The 21,097-nt window shown below is 43.9% G+C and overlaps 1 protein-coding gene across 3 annotated transcripts in view; it reads right to left on the reverse strand.

Annotated features, from left to right (window-relative positions):
- Positions 1-21,097, reverse strand: part of CALD1 (caldesmon 1) — a 237,819-nt gene that overhangs the window by 139,243 nt on the left and 77,479 nt on the right. For all 3 annotated transcript variants that reach the window (XM_064289694.1, XM_010600441.3, XM_023539965.2), the window contains exon 2: positions 15,661-15,753. The gene's annotated coding sequence lies outside the window, so the exon portion shown is untranslated. The remainder of the gene's footprint in view (positions 1-15,660; positions 15,754-21,097) is intronic.

Consider the following 21,097-nt stretch of genomic DNA (forward strand, 5'->3'; position numbering starts at 1 on the left):
ACTGCCAACCTTTCAATTAGTAGCTGAGTGCTTAATAGTTGAGCCACCAGGGTTCCTTTCCTTGAGGATAGGGTCTCTATATATTACTCATCCTTAAGATTCCACAAAGTTCTTTTTAAACAAAATTTATTGTGGTAAAATATGTATAAGGTGTCCTGGTGGTACAGTGGTTAAGTGCTCAGTTACTAACTGAAAGGTCAGCAGGTTGAACTCACCTGCTGCTCAGAGGGAGAAAGATGTGGCAGTCTGCTTCCATAAAGATCAGTCATTTTAACCATGTTTAAGTGTACAATTAAGTGACGTTAATTACATTCGTCATGTTATGCAACCATCACGACTATTTCTAAACGTTTTTCATCACCCAAAAAGAAAACCAGTAACCCCTAAGCAAAAAACCTCCATTGCCCCTCCTTACCTTTTTAGCCTCTCACCCCCTCACCTCCATTTCCGGTTAACCACTAATACACCTTTGTCTCAAGGTATTTGCCTAGTCTAGAAATTTCATAGCAGTGGAATGATATAATAGTTGTCATTTTGTGTCTGACATTTCCCTCAGGATAGTGTTTTCAAGGTTCATCCATGTCATAGCATGTATTAGAACTTCATTTCTCCTTATGGCTGAGTAATATTTCATTTTATATATATACTACTTTTTTTTTTTTTTATTATTATTCCTTCATCCGTTGATGGACACTTGGGTTGTTTTCACCTTTTGGCTGTTGTGAATAATGCTCCAATAAACGTTGGTGTTCCCGCAAAATTCTTAACTGAATATTTTCCTCAAAGTTGGCACTAGGTTCATGTTTGTTGACCTGGAATAAATTCCAGGGCATTGCTTACTCATTGGACTTAATTTGGGAACAAATGGACTTGGCCAGTAGATTATCCAAAGACCATCTCTCCAGCTGAGCTCTCAGTGATTTTGGGGAAGAGGCAGTTCACTACAGAGCTCTATTTTATGTTTTGATTTACAGATGAGGTTGTTTTTCTCTAGTGGAAAAAGAGAGCTTTGTCTCAGAAAGATACTCTAGTTTCTGGAAGAGGGATATTAGGCATTTGTAATTGAGGGAATAGGCTTATGATGTATAAGAAGAGAGTCAGGGTTGAGCTGAAACAGTCCAAATTTCCGTGGGCTTTGGAGAGTCCTTGCCACTCCTGCATCTTAATTAGAAAACACTGACATTCAGAGGCCATTTAAATGCTTCCATCAGTATGGCGGGGGGGCGGGGGGGGAGTGTTGCCTGATTTTGCTGTCTAACCATGCTTGGTAATTAGAAACATAAGGTGCTATTCTGGATGTTTGCTCGGGAACCTACCCTTCCCAGGCCTGGTGTCACTACCCTTTGGCTACAGGACTTTTATCTTCTAGCACCGTCTCCTTTAGGAGCCCCACCCCAGGTCACGGGAAGAGTGTGGGGTTGCCATAGACATTCCTGAAAACATTGGAGGCCTCCAGCACCACTTCAGATGCTAAGATACATGGAAGGAACTCATTTTCCCTGCCTACTTCCTTACTAAATCTCTGAATGATTGTCTTCCCTAAAGACAGGAGGGTCTAAGGTGACCACTAGACAATGGATGTGTGTATTAAGGCGTATGTTCACTGGGTAGCCATTGCATTTGGATGGTGGTAGGCCAAGTTTGGAGTCCCCAGAAGAAAGGACTGGAGATACTTCTGGAAAATCAGCCATTGAAAGCCCTGTGGAACAGAGATCTTCTCTGACACACGTGGGGTCCCCATGAGTTGGAGCTGACTTGATGGCAACTCGCTTTTAACTGGTTGGTTGAAGTATGGTGGGCTAAGTACTCGAGCCAAAAGAATCAAAAGGTAGACCTTTGCAACAACCAGTTATAAATGACATCCTTGTCTCTTTCCAAGGGCCAGAAGGTCGTTCTCACAGCTGATTCTAGGGTTCGTTGCACTTCTCCTCCAAACCTGCATTTTGCAAACTGCAGAAGTGGAACGCGGTCTCAGAAGCACCAGCAGCAGCTTTTTCCTTCTGACAAAATCCATAAAGAAAATGGAAAAATACTTGTAATCAAGGACTTCAACTCAACAGTTGCCTCGCTTGTCAAATTAAAACATGTGGCAGCCACCTGCCAAGCATCTTGAAAAATGATACCTTCTTGTTTTTCTACCTGACCTAAAATCTCTTTGCGGCCCATTTGTGTTTCCCAATTTTTCACACTTAAACAATGCTGTCCACGCCGTGTATAAAGATGACTAAGCAATTTTGTGTTAAGTAACCAAAGTGAGTCCTGCCAATTTCAGAATAATTAAGTTTCTGCAGCCTAATATAAACAGTTCCAAGAAGTCCATGTGGCCTACCAAAAGCATATATTACAAGTAGTCAACACTGCGGCCAGCTGGCAGACAGAACAACCTATTAAATAGAATTGTTCAGAATTTAGGGTACTGTTTTTCTTTTCTCTCCTTATTTTTTTTCTGCATCCAACTTTATTTCTTTGGGAATGTTTTCAAGCACACAACATCAAGAGGCTATTGTGGGGTTGCACCTCTTGTAAACCAATGAGCATTTTTCTTGAGATCATTTGGAGCTTGCAAATCGTTCTCAGTTCAACCCTATCTACACAGGCCATCAAAGCAAAATGGAGCAAATGAATCCATTTGGATCCCACTCAAGATGAAGTGTTTGTATTTTGCTTGTCCATCAGGAAGGTCTAAGGTGACCGCTAGACAATGGAAGTGCATATTAAGGTATATAGTCACTGGGCGCCCAAAGCATCTTTTTCCTGACTCACAGCTGCTTGGATTTCCTTTACCAGGCTGCTTTGTTGGCCAGAATTTAGTGCTAATATGGCTAATGTAAGAGATTTAATTTCACCAGGAATGAGTTAACCATTTAGAAAAAACATCCTAAACTATTGCCATGTGCAAGGACATTAACCTTGCCCAGCTATTGGGAGATAATGGCCTGACTTTAAGTTGAGAAATAGAGATGTTACACTAACCCATCCCACCAAGACCTCCGGAAGAGTGTATGGCCAAGTGAATGTGATTACATCATCACACAGGAAGGCCCTGTTATGTTCAACTGCACTATGAGCTCTATGATCTTCATTGTGTTTAAAGTCAGATATACCTAAGAGTGGAAACCCTGGTGGCGTAGTGGTTAAGTGCTAATGCTGCTAACCAAAGGGTCGGCAGTTCAAATTCACCAGGCACTCCTTGGAAACTCTATGGGACAGTTCTACTCTGTCCTATAGGGTTGTTATGAGTTGGAATTGACTCGATGGCACTGGGTTTGGTTTTTTTAATACCAAAGACTGGCTGAGACTCTACAGACCATCATCACAATAAAGAACTTCAATGGAAACATTCAACAAATATTTACAAAGTATCATTCTTGTAGTAGGCCCTTGCTCCATATGGTATAGCAGTCGTGAACACAACTGCCCTTCCCCGATGGTGCTTATGGTCTGATGATGGAGACAGACAATCAAATTAAATACAAATTGGGATAAGAACTAGGGGGAGACACAGCAGCCTGTTATAAGACAATAAAGGGATGGCCTACTGGTTTTCTTTGGGTCAGAGTAAGGCACAGGCAGTGTTATGGATTGAATTGTATTCCTCAAAAAGGTATGTTGATGTCCTTACCCCTGTATCTGTGAATGTGACTTTTATGGATTGAATTGTACCCTTCACCTCACCCCCCACCAAAAAAAAAAAAAAAAATTGTTGAAGTCCTAATCCATATACCTGTAAATGTACATTGTTTGGAAATGAGGTCTTTCTTTGAAGATGTTATCAGTTAAGTTAATGAGGTCATATGGCAGTAGGGTGAACTTTAATCCTTTCTTCATGGTGTTTTATAAAAGGAGAGAATAGATATGAAGACACACACGTGGGGGGAAGACAGACACCATGTGAAGACCCATCTACAAGCCAAGGAAGACCAAAGATTGCTAGGAGCCACCAGAAGCTGGAGAGAACATGGAACAGTTTCTCTATCAGGGCCCTTGGAAGGAATCGACATGGCCAATACCCTGATTTGGACTCCTAGCCTCCAGAACTGTGAGACAGTAAGTTTCTGTTCTTATAAGCCACCCATCTTGTGGTATTTTGTTATGGCAGACTAGGAAATCAATACAGGCAGCAATAGCTATTTCAAACAGGAATGATATTAATATACAAAGAAACATGCATTCATAAAGAGAACATGAATTTATAAGACTAGAGGTTGTATTCATTTGAGAAATATATATTGACAACTCCTATGGGCCACTCACTATTGTTCCTGGTTGCCTACAAGTCAGCTCCGACTCATGGCAACCCTGTGTGTAACAGAATGAAACGCACTCCTCTGGGCCCTGATAAATAAAACTCCTCTCATCCCACCTCTGTCCCTAAACAAGTGCTTGAGGAGTAGCTAGTCAGCCTTGAGGGATGGTGAGCTATTCTCACCTTGGATGCTGTATGAGTAACATAAAAATACTGGTGTCTTGGATCCTGTCTGCCAGAATGTCTACAGATGCAGGGAATCCACTTAAGATGTTAACTTTGTGGCTAAGGATGAAGCAGGGTGAGGGCATCTGGCCAGATTCTATCTACTTGATGACCCCATGAGCCTCTGACACTAAAGACATGTTTCTCACCCACCATGAAGCAGAAATGTGCTGATTGAAACTAAGCTGGTCCACTTTGTTTTTCAAATACTGATTCATGATTCCAAGAAACAAACAGTCCACAATAAATGTATCCCAGTGGCAGAACATCTCACGACCAGCTTTTCCACTTTGCATACCACAAGGAGACCTTTAATTTGTTGACACACAGACCCTGGACATTCATGAAAACAAGATGTTCTCTTGCTGCTTTTTAAGTTAAACAGATTTAAGTCAGGGTCTCAGCTGAATTTTAAAACCAGATGTTACACAGAAAAAAAGGCTGAGTTGACCCCAGCAGTGAAAGGCTATTTCCCTTGAACTTGGATATTCTTGTTTAGCAGGAGGAGTAATAAAAAATTCTTTACATTGGATGCAGGAGCAGCCCAGGGTTTGCTACTGTCTCTGTCTAGTGACTGCCCTGTTGTGCTGGGAAGCTGTTGAGCATCCAGGGCCCTTGATCTTGGGAACAGGAATCGCTGGTGAGGGCTGGTGAGTGGGAGGTTTAGGTGCCTTGGCTTTAGAGGGAATTAATGAAGAAGGATGGTCTGTCTCCCATAGGTTACCATCTTGTTTCTCGGCAGACCCCAGAGACTCTCCATGAAATGGTCCCACCTCATGCGTCACGTAATCTCTGCTCCCCAACCTGCATATGGGAGTCCCTGGGTGGTGCAAACAGTTAACACACTTGGCTGCTAATCTAAATGTTGGTGGTTTGAGTATACCCAGAGGTGCTTTGGAAGAAAGACCTGGTGATCTACTTCCAAAATTTTGGCCATTGAAAACCCTGTGGAGCACTGTTCTACTCTGACACACACGGTCATCATAAGTTGGAGTCAACTCAGCTGTAACTGGTAACCGTCATACACAAACACTTTTTATCCCCAGGTCAAACTGCTCAGTCCTGTAACCACCCTGACCTCGTTTCTGCTTTTGGGCCTTTGTCCCTGCTTCTTCCCTCATAATCTGAAGCATCTTTCACATCTGCAAATTCCAGATGTTTTTCTAGAGTCCAGCTTGTGTTATCTTCTCTGTGAAGCCTTCCCTAAGCCTTTATCCCAGAATTATTCTCTTTCAGCTTCTACAGCATCGTTGGCACTGTTCTTTTTTTGTGATCAATAGTATATGGCTTTGCTCTTCAAATGTTTCAGACCTTCTTTGTCTTGGGCAAGTCTGAAGCTGCTCAGTGTCAGGCCCCAGAGCTTCTTTTGTATCTGCTCACAGTGCCGAGTATTTGGCTACAGATGGTAGACATTTGCTGTTGAACTTATTGAAAAGCTCTGACCTGAGAGTCCGAGTCCCCAATAATACCAGTGCTATGGTCATTAGTGCATCTGCCAAATGTTCCTGTCTTACCCCTGTTATGAATTGAACTGCATCCTCCAAAGAGATATGTTGGAGTCCTGGCCCTTGAGACCTGTGAACATGATCTTGTTTGGAAATAGGGTCTTTAAAGATGTTACTAGTTAACACGAGGTCAGAGTAGCATAAGATGGGTGGCTCCTAATCCACTGTAGTGGTGTCCTTACAAAAGAAGAGAAGAGACACAGAGGAAAGATGACCATGTGATGACAAAGGCAGAGCTTGGAGCAACACTGCAGCTGCAGGCCAAGGAATGCCAGGACCCAGCAGAAGCTGGGAGAGACCAGAAGAGGTCTTCCCCTGGAGCAGACAGAGGCGGCACGGCGCTGGCGACGCTGTGACTTCACACTCCAGAACCACGAGACAACGCAGTTCTCTCCTTAGAGGCCGCCCAGTTGGTGGTACTTTGCTATTTGTGAATACTAGTGCCTTCTCTAACGACTGAGCATGTAGCGGTTTAGGGACTGTGAGGAGAAGCAAGGAAGACCCCACAAGGGAAGCCACACTAGCATATGGCCTAGATGGAGACGTTTGTCGAGCCGCTGCTTATGTAGACAAAGTATGTAGTAAGCACTGTTCTAAGAACTTTACAGATTTAAATCCTCTTGACAGTCCTTTTTGTTCCCATTTCACAGATAAAAAGACCGAGGACCAGACAAGGGGAGTGCTTTGCCCAAAGTCACAGAGTTCGTATAACAGCAGAGCTGCGATTTATATCCAGGCAGCCTGATACTCAAACCTGTGCTTTTAATCCTAGTGCTATGCTATGTCTTAAAAAAAATACAGACCTGCAAATGGATAAGACAAGGCAGATGGTGGCAAGAACCTCCGTGAGGATATGACCAGTGGCTGCTGGGAAGGATGTGTGTATCTCTACCAACGCTCCTTACTAGGACCCACTTCCTGTCAGGGTTTGGCCAGAGCGGTGTCAGGATAAGTTAATATGTGATGTTTATTAATGAAGTAGAGCTCAACCTCCTGTTTCTGTTCCTTCGTGCTTTGGAAAACTGATTTATGACTTTAAGTGGGGTTCGTTTTGGAAAATAAACAATTCATTCTAAAGCCTTAAAAAAATAAATGACAACTCTTCACCCATTGCCTGTTTCTTTGCTTGATTCCTTTAATCGGCTTAGACGTGAAGCCAAATCACCTTGGTGTATCTGTTTACGTCAGCCTCAGGGCGGATCCAGGTTTTGTGGAACCTGGAGATCAGACAGTTTGGGAGGCCTTCTCAAAGAAAGAGGATACAGTAGGAAACATACAAAGTTAGGACTGGGGTGGAGGCCTGTGTAAGTGAGGGGCCCTGAGACTTAAGCTCCCTCAGCTTGGTGGTAAATCCACTTCCGGTCACTACCTTTGATTCTTATGAGCATTCCTGAAAAAAGGTCATCCCGTCCTTATTTCGCTCTTAATTTTTAAACTGCAGTTGTGTTTCCCCCTTTAAAAAAAAAAAAAATTGCTACATAAAAACCAGAATTTAAGAAACAAATAATATAGGGAGCAATTATGCTTCGCTCTTCAAAATAATTTGCAGGAAAGTAGAATCGTAAATGCAGCCAGTACATTGCAGCCTTTTGCCTATAAACCACATAATGAAGTATGGTAGGTGATGAGAGGCCAGAGAAATTTAAAATATTATACTCTCTGCCCGAATGAGACCAATCAAAAATAAACAAACAGTATCAGAAATCACAATTTACGTCAATGAAAACATTATTGGATTCACCAAATTTTCCGTTGCATTGAATGAAAGGATCCATTGTATAGGAAAGAAGGAAGGAGCCCTGGAGTGGCTTTCACAGCCCAGCAGCTAATATAGCACCCAGGATGGAGAAGTTCCAATTCAATACATATCTGTAGAATGAATGAATTAATGTACAACAGGACAAGGACGTTTGAGGAAAAGGAAAAAGGACAGATGGGGTTCATGACCATCACAAGCCTCTCCCATCAACCCCCATGTACAACAAATAGCCAGTATTCTGGGGAGGCGGTTTGACACGTTCCCAGAGTCTCTCGTTATAACAATTGTCTTTATATTTATAAATTTTATAATTCTGTGATGAAATCAGATCCATAATCGAGGGGAGAATATACTAACGGTATGAAGCCATTGAAGAACTTAGAGACAATGCTCCTTAGTCCTTCTCCCCCAGGGCCCAACATGTGTTTGCACTCATCCTCTGCCCCCACCCCCCATCTGCTGGCTATGACAAACATACTTTTCCCCACACTCAGGATGCCCCATTCCATGATATATCAATTTTGGTCATTAAATAACAGGCCTCAATATTACTGTTGGCCTGCTCCATCCTACTCTGACAAAGGGGTTCCAGCCAAAGATATTAAACCAGTCAACTGCTCCTTTTCCCTGTCAGCGAAAGAGCCAACATCCTGAAATCACAGCTCGTTTGTACCACATTGGCGTGAATATTCAGATTCCATTTGTCTCCAGCTTTTTAAAGGCTGGTGTTAGAGTGAATGATAGGCATTTTGTTTTGAATTAACAAAAGGGAGGTGGGGAGAAGTAATAAGTTTGGCCTAACATATCTGCTTTGGGGAATGTAGATCTGCCTTGTCCTCTAGTAAAAATAGATTTTAAAAAATCTAGATTTAATTTGGGCTTAAGCAGGAGCTGGGATAAGAGAATAGTAGGAAAGAAAATGTCTCGGATTTTTTTTTTCCCCCCAGATTGAGAGTTTGTTTTACTTAAATCTTACTGGAGTACTGTCACATGGAGTAGTGAAAAATGTTCACAACTTAATTTTGTTGGACATCTCTAAGCAGAGTCTGGAAGGAGCTGAGTTCGGGTCCTTTAACTGTACAAATCCCATCACAGTTAGAATTACAGGTAAGACTTTTGACGATTGTGGTTCAAAGCTAAGTAGCATGATCATTCTTTTCTCTTTATTGCATACACACTGTCTTAGTCATCCAGTGCTTCTATAACAGAAATACTACAAGTGGATGGCTTTAACAAACAGAAATTTATTTCTTCACAGTAAAATAGGCTAAAAGTCCATATTCAGGGTGTCAGCTTCAGGGGAAGGCTTTCTCTGTCTGTAGGCCTTCTCATCAACCTTCCCCTAGACTAGGAGCTTCTGGGAGCAGGGACCCCAGGTCCAGAGAATGTGCTCTGCTCCCAGCATTGCTTTCTTGGTGGTATAAGGTCTTCCCTCTGTCCTAGCTCCCCTTTCCTATTATCTCTTGAGAGAAAAAAGGTGGTAAAGGCCACACCCCAGGGAAACTCCTTTACATTGGATCAGGAATGTGACCTGGGTAAGGGTGTTACAATCCCACCCTAATTCTCTTTAATATAAAGCTAGAATCACAAAATGGAGGACAACCGCACAATCCTGGGAATCATGGCCTAAACAAGTTGATACACACATTTTGGGGGGGACATAATTCAATCCATGATACACACTAATGTCTCTTGGAGCATAAGACTGGAAAGCTGGAAATGAGAACCCTTGGCATGACTGTCTCCTTTTCTCCCTGCTGTGGCATCCCTCTTGGCTTGTATACCTGTCACATCTCTTCCTGTCAGAAGCCACGTTAGGCAGGAAGTTACGCAAGCCTGTTGCCGCTGTGTTGATTCTGACTCATAGCGACCCTATAGGACAGAGTAGAACTGCTCCATAGAGTTTCCAAGAAGCACCTGTTGGATTTGAACTGCTGACCTTTTGGTTAGCAGCCATAGCTCTTAACCAATATGCAACCAGGGTTTCCACGCTCTTTCAGTCAGGTGTAGTTGCCTGGACAGGGAAACTCCATCATCTGGCCACAGTTTCTGCCCAGGGTGAGGCTGGAATGTCTTCTTATCTTCCTTACCATGAAGGTTTCCTGAATGTTGGGAAGATCACGGAGGATCTGCGCCCCAGTGCCCCCTTAATCCCTAACCAAATTTGGGCTATTCCCAGGTTCACTGTGTATTTCCCTTCTCAAGCCCCATGATGAGGCGAGGCCCGAGAGCTGCCTCCTTGAGGTGAGGTTCCTGGGAGAGAGAGTAGATTCAAGACCTTCTGAGTTGAATCCAAGTTGAAGAAAGACCCCTTCAGATCTGACTTTGGGCACTTGACACTGAACTCAACAGGAGACTGAGCACTTTGTCCAGTGTGTCCAGGGAGGCTTGTTCTACATAACTCAAGGAAGGAGGAAGAAAAAAAATAGCCTTCTCTTTCCACTCCATCTGGAGCTGCAACTGACTCCAAAAATATTGGCCCACAGTGGTTATAAAACTGCCCATTTATGTGGTTCTAAAGCAAAGGCAAAGCCTGCTGGGTGCTTGCGACTCAAAGCACTTCTTTTACATGTCAGAGGAAAATTATCTTTCTCTCCAAGCCCTTGAGGAGTAAAACTGACAGAAATTAATGAAACACAGTTGGAAAGGCACCTACACTGGCTAGCGGCCACCATTCATTTGGAACACCCCAACGAGGCCATTCATGGATTCACAGCTCTTTTCTCTTGCCTTCCGAATTTCTCCCCTCTCATTTTATGTAAACAGCAATTTTCATAAAAACCACAGATTCAGGTGTCCTCGGCATTTTGGGTATCTGTGAGAAAACTGGCCTCTCCCTCCTGACTACTCACTGAACACAAACAGGAATGTGTGGAAGTGTGTCCTTGAAAAGAGCTGGAATCTCAAAAAAAAAAAATAAGAATCTCAAAAGCTCATTAAAAAACTGTGGGGCGGGGGAGGGGAGCATGCAGAGAAGAAGGAGGAAGCTTCTAGACCTCTGAGAGCCTCTTCTGCTAACAGACAAGTCAAAGAAAGATCCAGGTTTTCTGCTAAAGAAAGAACTGGGAAAAAAGGGACAGGGAGAAAAGGAAAAAAAAAAAAAAAGGCAAAGAGAGGGCTTAGAGGAAAAGATATATTTAGGTATGCTTAGAAAATAAAAGAGAAATGAATGAAAGCCCCTTACATCATTTTGTGTGTGTGTGTGTGTGTGTGTGTGCTTTAGGTGAAAGTTTACAGAATTAATTTCCCATTCAACAATTAATACACGTATTGGTTTGTGACATTGGTTGCCAACCCTGTGACATGTCAACACTCTCCTCTTCTCCACCTTGGGTTCCCCATTTCCATTTGTCGAGCTTTCCTGTCCCCTCCTACCTTCTTGTCCTTGCCCTCGGGCTGGTGTGCCCATTTAGTCTCATATACATGGTTGCGCTCCTGGTGGAGGCTGGGGTAGTTGTGGTCCGTTAGTCCTTTGAACTAATCTTTCCCTTGTGCTTTTGTTTTTCTTCAATCTCCTTTGCTCCAGACAGGGCCCCTACACAATTTTTAAATTTTTTACTAATTTATTTACTTCTGCATCGCACAGTTGCTGGTGACTCCCATGTGTTTCTGAGTAGAACTGTGCTCCATAGGGTTTTCAATGACTGGTTTTTTGGAAGTGGCTTGCCAGGCCTTTCTTCCAAGGTACCTCTGGGTGGACTTGAACCTCCATCCTTTTGGTTAGCACCTGAGCACTTTAACTGTTTGCACCACTCAGGGACCCCTGCTTTATACTAAGCAGAGCAAATTAGGGAGATTCAGTCCTGGCGTAAACATGGTCCCATCTGAATGACCTTGGATGGTGGGGTCCAGAGAGAAGAGGCTCTGTCGGGGCTGCTGCCAATCTGTGCCTAGCTCATCCATCCTCCCCTTCTAGGCTGACAGTGGAACCCTAAAATTTTGCCAAGCCTACTCAAGAGAGCAGATAGCATGGGAAGACCATCAGGAAACAGTGGTTCAAGTAGGGGGGTTAGGGCAGAAGAGGTATATTTTTTTCCTCCCGCAATCGGGCCCTTTACTGATGATCTGTCTAGATGATGCTCCATGGCACCTGAGTCTCAGCTGCCCAATTCTGAAAGAGCCCTGACTTCCCTTCGGTCATTTGGGAGGCCAATCCTGACCTCCCCCTGTCTAGTCACATCAGCTCTTGTTGGCTGATGAAGACAATGGCCCAGAAGGAAAGTACTGTTGTATGAGACCCCTGGGCAGGCAGCTGGGGGTCAAATACATGCCCACAGGCAGAGATGGGTAAGGCAAGCCCGCAGGAAGGGCTTGGGCAGAGCCCTCAACAGAGAGGACAGGAAAAGAAACAAAATAGGTCTGAAGAAATAAGGGGCAAGAGCAACAGATAGACACACACATTAGTTAATACGCAAGCTCTCACAAACCCTCATTAGAAGTGGTGTGCAGATTTCTTCCTTTGTGGGAGGGCCCTTCTCTTGTGATTCACTGGGAGAACTCTCTATATATACATTCTGAGGGTGCTATCAAACCACTGCTGTCTCTCTCTAGACAATCTTTCTGGGTGGCTTCATCGACTGTCATGGTTTTAATTACTACCTGCAGGCTATGACTCTGAAAATCTCTCTCCCCACCTCTCTATCTCTCTCTTGGTCCACAAACTTACATTGCCCTTGTTTTCTAGATAAAGGTCCTTGGATGTCCCATCAGCCCTGAAGCTCAGTAAGTTCCAACCAGAAACTCATTAAGTTCCATCACCCTTCCCTCTCTGCTCCCAAAATGGTGTTCACATGGAACAGTGGCCTTATCTGGGACATTTTTATGCTATTCACTGTCTCCTACTTCCTACCTCAGTCATGTACCAGCGATCATGAAGATGGCACAGGACTGGGCAACATTTCATTCTGCTAAACATAAAATCGCTATGACTTGGGGCCAACTCCATAACAACCAACAACAACAGCAACAAAAACAATCTCTTTGGGGAAAGAAGTAAGTCTCCTGTCATCAGATAATTACATCTTGCTGTCAGTCCCTCTCCCCAACACTGACTTATTTCCACTTGTGAAGGCAGGGGAAGGCAAGTGAGGAAAAAACAACACTAATAATCATTGTTTGAAGACAGCATTAAAGCAAACGAACTGTAGGCTCAGAGACTGTATCTAATGATCCATCTATTCATTCATTCATTCAGTCATTCAACAAATATTATTCAGTGTCTACAGTATGCAAGCAGTCCCTGAGTGGTGCAAGCTGTTTACATGCTAACCAGCGGGTTGGAGGTTTGCATTCACCTGGAGGTACCTTGGAACAAAGGCCATGTAATCTATTTCCAAAAAGTCAGTCACTGAAAATCCAATGGAGCACCGTTCAACTCTGACACATGCGGGGTTGCCATGAGTCGGTGCTGAGTCAGGAGCAACCGGGTTTTTTTACCGTATGCAAAATCTCCCCAAGTCCTGTGAGAAATGGTAAAGGCACACGTTCCAATTTTAAAACTGACTTGTGATAAGAGCTGTAGACAAGCGACTGTAACACACCGTAGAGAAACCAAATACTAAGAAGAGTGGGAAGCTCATGTACAAATAAACTAAAATCAGAAAAAAATGACCATGAAGTGACCAATAGAATCCTGAAACTCTAAGTGACTGAGAACTGTGCAATATCCCAAAAGACTATTCTTCCTACTGGGGCAGACCTTGGCAAAATTGTGAATGAGAGAAGTTTCCTTTGCTTTCTCCAGCCTGCACCTTCTGAAATCCCCACTTCTCTCTGCTGGTGGGATTTCTCACCCCACCCAGGTGAGGGAGATTTGTTGAAAGTGAGGGGTACTATGGCTCCTTGTTATGAATAGAATGGTGACCCCCAAAAAGATATGTGTTGAAGTCCTAATCCCTAGTACCTGTGAAGGTGACCTTGTTTGGAAATACGGCCTTTGAAGCGTTATCAGTTAACATGCAGAGTAGAATGGGCACTAATCCTATAAGAGTGCTTGCCTTATAAAAGAAAACAGACACAGAGACACGAGGGGAAGCCGGCCATGTGAAGATGCATCTACACGCCAAGTAAGCCAAGAAAGACTACCAACACCTGGAAGAGACCAGGAAGGATCTTCTCCTGGAGACTTCAGAGGGAGCACGGCAGTGTTGATGCCTTCAGAACTGTGAGACAATACATTTCTGTTGTTTAAAGCAACCTACTTTGTGCTATTTTGTTATGGTAAAACAAGCCTTGGGAAACTAAGATACTTCTGAAATCACTAGTGTTTGTGGAAAGGTGAGCTCATTCACCCCGGAAGGCTGACTCATTCCCCGTTGGTTCTTCTCTGGAAGTAACAACTTCATTGTTGATCAGGGACTGGTTTAGGATATCTCATGTGCAGGAGAAAATGAAACTTAAAGAATCGTCTCCAGGTGAGGAGTCATGAATCCTAGTCCAATATTTAACCTGGGGATTTGAGGTGGACGGTCAAACAATGTTGGAGAAACTTTCACCTTAGCTGGCTTAGAAAAAATGTTATTAATGATACTGATTTTTTTTTTTTAAACGATTCTACAAATAGGTGATTTGCACAAAGACTTCAGACAAACTTTGTGTATATGTAATCTTTGTAAATTAGATTGTAATGGTGAGACTTTAGCTTGCTTACTTTGGATACATCATCAGAAAAGACCAATTGCTAGAAAAGGACATCGTGTTTGGTCAAGTAGAGGGTCAGTGAAAGTGAAGGAAACCCTCCATGAGATGGATCGACACGATAGCTACAACAATGGGCTCAAACATGCCAGTGAACTTGAAGATGGTTTCATACTGTTATATATAAGGTCACCATGAGTCAGAGTCAACTTGACAGCAAATAACAACAGCAATGAAAGGGTGGATCATAGTTTAGAGGAACCTGATAGAAAATCTTTTGGCAATAAAATTTATGTTTCATACATTCTTTTTTTTCTTGTTTGTTATTTTAAAATCGGACTATGCTTGTTATTTGGTGTGTTGCAGCATTCTTAAAATTGAGCTAGACACTCTCCACTTCAGCCATAACGGTTGCTAGGCATTCTGAAGATATCTCATGGTCGCTGTAGGCTCTAGGAACGTGCTGCTCTCCCAACCTGGTACTGTGCTGAGGCTTCCTTGGATACCGCCTCTCTGGGCAGGCTTTTGTGGTCTTCTCTTCTCTTCAGGTGGGCTCAGGTTCCCCTCCGATGTACTATCCTAGTGCCCCAGTCCTTCTCCATCAGGGAACTCATCTCACTTGACTGTGCCTGCCTGCTGCCTGGTCTGTGTCCTGCTCTAGATGGTGACCTTTGAGGACAGGGGCTGTGCTTTCCTCATTTCCCATATCTCCCCTTACTAGCATAGTGCCTGGTCTGTGCTTAGATGCACAAATTATATCTGTTGAATGAATGAATGAATCTGAAAATGTTAGTTCTGATTCCCAGAGAGTGGTCTGTCTCGCCCAGTTTCTCAAAATTCACTTACAAAGGTCTTTTGTAGCATCGTGGCTGTTCAATGTGGTTAAATGTGGGAGGGAGAGTAGATGGGATTTTAGCGGTGGGGAGAAAGAAAGAAGGCCTTCACTATTTACTTTATGCCATCATGTAGCTAATTCAAAAGAGGTTCAAGTTCTTAAAATAACAAGAATTTATGGCTTTTGTAATTTTAAGATTAGACAAAAGAGGGGGGAAAAAGCACACACACACACACAAAATCAGATTATGAAACAGGAAACAATCCTTCCTGAACTTGATAAAGTTTTTTGTGGACCGAGACTGATTGATTGGCTAGTAGCTGAGCTATGAGGGGTGTAGCAGAAAGAATAATTTCTCACTGTGCATCCTTACATGCAAGGATTTAGAAAATCAGACCCAGGTTGGCACTGACCATAGCAAAACCTTAAAGCAAATCACGTAAACTCTACTTACAGGTCAGCAGTCAGAGGTCCACTCCGAGCCTCCCGACTGATCACCAACTGCCGTAGAATTTCAGATGCAGATCCTGAAATGTTTTGGTAATACCTGGAATAAAAAGAGGATGAAAACCTAATTAGGAGAAATGGATTTTAGTTCATGTAGACTATATGTTTTAAAATATTACTTCTTCCTCAAGTATTCTCGTCAGTTAGGACCTTAACGAGGAGCCATGGAGTCGATTCCAACTCATGGTGACTGCCTGTGTGTCGGAGTAGAACTGTACGCCATGGGGTTTTCAACACTGAGTTTTCAAAAGAAGATCACCAGGCCTTTCTTCCGTGGTGCCTCTGGTTGGACTTGAACCTCCAACCTTTTGGTTAGCACCCTAGGATCTTGAGGGAGAAATAAGGCAGTTATACAAAAAGCTACTGTGTATTTAAAGAAAATGCAATGATTACAGAGTCGGCTCCTGAACTGTTCAAATTAATGGGATGAAGAAGTGGTGTAATTAATACAAAACAGCGACTACTACAAAGGTTAGTACTCAAAGCCAATAGGCTTCAGAACTCAGTCAAGAATACCCGTTTTTTTAAGCTTCAGGCCCTCAAAGCCTGTCTGGCTAAAGCTTCCTGCTGCTGGTGGTCAGGAAACTGACTGATGGGTGGAAGAGGAGGGTCTGGAGAATTACAAATAATTATAGAAATTTACTAGTGGATAATATAGAGTTAACTCTCTTGCACTTGAAACACAGCGATAAATGGTAAACATTAGAAGGACCAAAGGAATAATAACAGTGACAGTAAATCACTGTCACACCATTAGACCTGCCCCAACAGGAGTAGTGAGCAAGAAATGCCAGTGTCCCTTATGAGTATGGGAAATGCAGCTTTGGGCTTTTAATATTTCCTTTCATTTGGTAAGTAGGCTCTTAAATGGCCCTTATGAATGAACATAGCTTGCTTTCCCCAATCTCCACCCTCTGCCATTTTGCATTCTAAGAAAATGGTGGCTCAGAGAAGTGATGGGGCTTGCTTGGGGCTGGTCCCGGATTCCTAGATTCTCAGGCCAGGTTTCACGAGTAAAAATCTGCCTAGCATGTCATCTCTGGTCTGTATCCATCTTAGGAGCACTAGTCGTGGCATCATCTAACCCTGTTTTGTGAACTAAAGGGCAGGGACCCTCGAGGGCCTTTAAATTTGTCTGCAAAGCCAGGCGCCATCTTGAGCAGTCACCAGACTGTTTTAACTCCCCTTCCTCAACCTCTACCACCTCTTTCTACTTGTCCCAGATGCACTTACATAAGTGATGATTGTATCATGGACACATTTCAAGTTCCCTGCTCAGCCTTCTGGGGATAAGAGCCCTGATCTTTATCACTAGTTGGAGTGATAAAACATAATTACATTTTGGTTACAGAGCCAGAAGGTGATAAGAGCTCCAAATCTCATTCAAATCCCGTTTTCTCCCATGCAGGCCAAATTTAGGAGGTCTTTTTTTTTTATGTAAGTCTGAGGAGAGGGGGCAAGAAAATTCATAAGACATCTCCTAGCTAGAAAACTCGCCAAACCTGGGCTCATAATTGGCTCCATTGCAGTCCTGGTTCCCTGCTGGGACACAGAAGGGCATTACAAAACACTCGTGGGTGACAGACTGGAATCCCTACAAGAGCTTTAGGGAGGCTCTGAACCCCCTGAAAGTGTAGGCCAAATTTTATGTCTATTAGCTGGCATTAACCATTGCCATGGAGTCAATTCCAACTCATAGCGGCCCCTATAGAACAGAGTAGAACTGCCCCACAGGGTTTCCAAGGCTGTGATCTTTATGTAAGCAGGCTGCCACATCTTTCTCCTTCGAAGTGGCTGGTGGGTTCGAACAGCTGACCTTTCGGTTAGCAGCCGAGCTCTTAACCAGTGTGCCATCAAGGCTCCTAACTTGCATTCGTTTTCTTCAGTTTCTCAAAGCAATCCCTGTCCCTCTTTCCTTCCCCTCAAGTTAAGAACCGCTTGCTACATGATCAGCTAAGTATTAGAGGATGGTGTTTAGATGAAAACTAAGATAAAGATTGTGTCCTAATATGTAAATTTATGAACACATCTATATTGGGCACCCTCTGTGTGCCAGGCCCATGCTGGGGATACAACAGTGAGCAAATACCATGGTCCTGGGCCCCACGGAGCTTATGGTGTACCTCCACTCTAGAGCAGTGATTCTCAAATAGTTGCACATCAGAATCTTGTGCAGCAGCTTTTAAAAAATACCTTAAGGCAATTCTGGGGCAGGTCCCAGGAAACAGTACTTTAAAAAATAAGTTCCTTACATTCTGATGCTGATGGAGATTACACCACCTCCCATCCCACACAGGAGTCTCTGTGGTGCAAACGGATAATGCGCTTGGCTGCTAACCAAAAGTTTGGGTGTTCGAGTGCACCCGGAAGTGCCTTGAAAGAAAGGCCTGGTGATCTACTTATGAAAAATCAGCCACTGAAAACCCTATGGAGAACAGTTCCACTCTGGCACACGCAGGGTCACCATGAGTCGGAATCTACTCGACGGCAAATGGTTCACCCCACAGAACCCTCTCATCCTTGACCCCAGGCCTCAGATGAAGGCACAGGAGATTAGAAGAAAGCAAGGTGCCACTGGCCCAGATTGTTCTTGTAAATTTACAAACCTAGAAACATTTACATTTGTAGAGGAAAAAAAAAAAAATTAAAGTACTGTCCTAAAATCCTCCCACAGAGTCAGTGTTTATTTATTTAGTTTTCCTTTCCCAGCTCCCAATTCTCTTGAGGATTTTTATTTTAAAATTTGGGAATGACTAAGGGGAGATCTGAAGTCCCTGGGTGGTACAGTTTAGTGCTTGACTGCTAACTGAAAGGTTGGTGGTTCGAACCCACCCAGAGGCACCGCAGAAGGAAGGTCTGGCAATCTGCTTCAGAAAAAGAGAAGCTTTGCTTTGTAGAGAAAACATGAAGTGAATGGCCAAGTGACTACAAGTGGAGTTTTCCTTAAATATTCTTTTCTTTTTTATGCCTTAAATATTCTTTTCCTTTCTATTTTCAGACTTAGGGTCTCAGGGCCACAAAGTTGATGAAGCTCTCACCCCGTATTTTAACATCTTTCCCTAGCGTCAGAGTTACCTTGCAACTTGAAATGGACACCCAGGGAACCATTACTCACTCTGTTCTGTTAAACCAGTTTTCAGCACAGTGCCCAGCACATGGATTCTGGCTGACCTGCCTCAGAGGCAGTTGCTGGGGTTCTCTGCGGGCAAAGCTGGGTCTAGACAGGACGTGGTATGGAAGGGAATGGCCTGAGGTGCAGGAAGAGGGGAAGGGAGAGTGGGAGCTGGACCGAGTTCAGCAAACAAGGCTGTCTTCCTCCTCTCAGTCCCTCCCAGCCAGTGGCCAACAGCCAGGTGCTATTCATTGCTCCTTTGAGTCAACTGTCTGTTCAGACATGGGGCTAAACGTGGGTTTCATGTGAAAGTATTCACCATGGAAGAACCGAGGTGTGATGAGAGAAAAAAACGTGTTTCTCCTCTCAGTTAGATTTTTAGACCTCCAAGAGTAGTGCTTTTCTTAAAGCCCTCAGGAAATCTCTAAGTAAAGCCATCCAAGAGGATGAGAAACATCAACTGGTATCTCTCTAGATGATACAAACGGGAAACGTTGCCAGTATATATTTGCCCAAATGGTGAAAACCCTACTTCAAAATTCTGACCACAAGTGTTTACAGCATGGTGCTACTTTCCCTAAGGGGCTAGGAGAGGGGAGAGTCTCATTAATAATCATTTATTAAAAGAAGGAGTTATTTGGCAAAAATTAAATTGGGGAGCCTTTATAAAAACTAATAGCTTTATATAGCCAACAAGAAGAGTATGGTTATAAATAATTTAAATTTTTACCTTATACGGTTAACTGGAGCGAATAAGAGTGAAAACCAAAAATCAGTTGCCTCAAGTTAACCCTGACTCATGGTGACTCCGTGCGTGTTAGGTGCTTTTTAGTGTTCAGTCCTGTGGACACCTTGCACCCATCTATCTCACTGGATCATTATAACAGCCTTGTGAGATGCATATTCTTATCTCACTATAAGGACTGACTGATAAGTTCATTGTGTTTAAGTCATTTGCTGAAACTCACACAGTTAGTAAGTAGTGAAGCCAGGGGCTGACCCTCTGCAGGGGTTGTACTCAAAGGACATGTGCCCACATTGGTTGGTTTGCCAGGTGAGTACCCTGAGCCAGGCCCAGACCCACGGTGATGAACAAAGACCCTGCTTTCGTGATGCTCACATTTCCTTGGGGCACAGACAATACACACGTTCCCAGTCCTGAGCAAATGAAACCGTACGATGTGACAGAGGACCACTGGGGGGCCACTTGAGGTTGCATCATGAGGATGGTGTCTCTGAGGAGGAGGCACCTAGGGTGAAAACACATTCACAGCAAGGGGTCACCCACGTGGAGACCCGAGCCAAGAGTGTGCCAGGCAGACACCCCGAGACTTCCGGTGTGAAGCAGAGTCTCTTATGAGTTGACTGTGTGTTCTGTGATCAAGAAACTTTACCAAGTTATTTGGTTCCTGTGGGATTAGGGCTACTGAATCTATTAGCGAAGTATGGGAGCCTGAAAGATGAGCTGATCCTTTATCATCATAAAATATATATGAAAATGTTGAGTTAGGCAAAAATTAAACCACTTTCTTTACGATACAAAAAAAAAAAGACCCTTAAAATGCTGCCTTTGCTGGAAAGCATGAGGGTGGTGGTGGTGGTGGTGGTATTGTTGTTGGTATTGCTGTTGGTGGTGATGGCATTGGTGTTGTTGATGGTGGTGGTGGTGGTGATGGGGATGGTGTTGGTGGTGGTGATGGTGGTGGTGGTGATGGTGGAGGTAGAGGTGGTGGTGATGGTGGTGGTGGTGATAATGGTGTTGGTGGTGGTGATGGTGGTGGTGGTGATGGTGGAGGTAGAGGTGGTGGTGATGGTGGTGGTGGTGATAATGGTGATGGTGGTGGTGATGATGATGGTGGTGGTCGTGGTGATGGTGGAGGTAGAGGTGGTGGTGGTGATGGTGATGGTGGTGGTGGTGGTGATAATGGTGGTGATGGCAGTGATGGTGATGTGGTGATGGTGGTGGTGGTGGTCGTGGTGATGGTGGAGGTAGAGGTGGTGGTGATGGTGGTGGTGGTGGTGGTGATGGTGGTGGTGGTGGTGGTGGTCGTGGTGATGGTGGTGGTGGTGCTGGTGATGGTAAGGTGGTGATGGAGGTGATGGTGATGGTGGTGATGGTGGTGGTGGTGGTTGTGGTGATGATGGTGATAATGGTAACAGTCATAGTCTTATTGTTGGTGGTGGTCGTGATGGTAGCCTGTCCTGCCCACAGAGGAGAACGGCGGGCACACACATGGCCACTTCGCCTCCAGTGTCCGTAATGACAGAGATC

The sequence above is a fragment of the Loxodonta africana genome, chromosome 8 (genome assembly GCF_030014295.1).
Source record: "Loxodonta africana isolate mLoxAfr1 chromosome 8, mLoxAfr1.hap2, whole genome shotgun sequence".
NCBI classification, from domain to species: Eukaryota; Metazoa; Chordata; class Mammalia; order Proboscidea; family Elephantidae; genus Loxodonta; species Loxodonta africana.